Source organism: Erigeron canadensis, chromosome 6 (assembly GCF_010389155.1).
Source record: "Erigeron canadensis isolate Cc75 chromosome 6, C_canadensis_v1, whole genome shotgun sequence".
Lineage (NCBI taxonomy): Eukaryota > Viridiplantae > Streptophyta > Magnoliopsida > Asterales > Asteraceae > Erigeron > Erigeron canadensis.
In genome coordinates, this window is record NC_057766.1 from 4456871 (window position 1) to 4457586 (window position 716).

Sequence of the window (716 nt, forward strand, 5' to 3'; positions counted from 1 at the left end):
CAAAACCAACTAGCCAACCAGAAAAAAAGGCTTCCGTCCTCGGAACTAAAGCTGGTTCTATTCCGGACAAGAAAGCAAAGTCGGGGACCTAGGTGGGAGGAGCTGACTTGACTGGTTAAATTTCCGGTACTTAGTCATTCGACTGACAAAGAGATAAGCTAGTTCTCACTTCCGAGCTCTAACTCCTTACTTTCTTTCCCGCCGTAGAACTCCAATTGAAAGGGGAATCTCCCCTTGGTCCGCTTTCTCTATCTGGGGTTCCATCTGTTCGTACAGGTTTTTATGGCTCTCAGGTAAGAAAGCCCGACTTGTTAATCGAAAAAGACAGGAATCCATAACTTTCAGATAGGAAAAAGACTACTTTCAGAGCAGTCAACTAGCTAGCCTTAAACCCCACCAACGCAGACTAAAAGTGCTCTCCGAACCGTGCTGGATAGTCACCCATCACACGGCTCTCAAACCCAACCTGTGCTGTGTGAAGTGAGACTGGCTGCCCTAAGTTAAGTGCTTCCTTATTAATATTAATTAATGATCTTGCTCAGTAGGAGGGCTTTCCCCCTTCTGTGCACCTCCTCTTCTCTTAGCGTGCACAGTTTGCTTACGCCTTAGGCACATCTATCTTTCTTAGTTTCACGCTGGCCTAATGAATTGAATAGAAATATAGAAAGCCTCTCTTCGACTCTTCTGCTGATCGTAGACCATCCTTTTATTTCAAA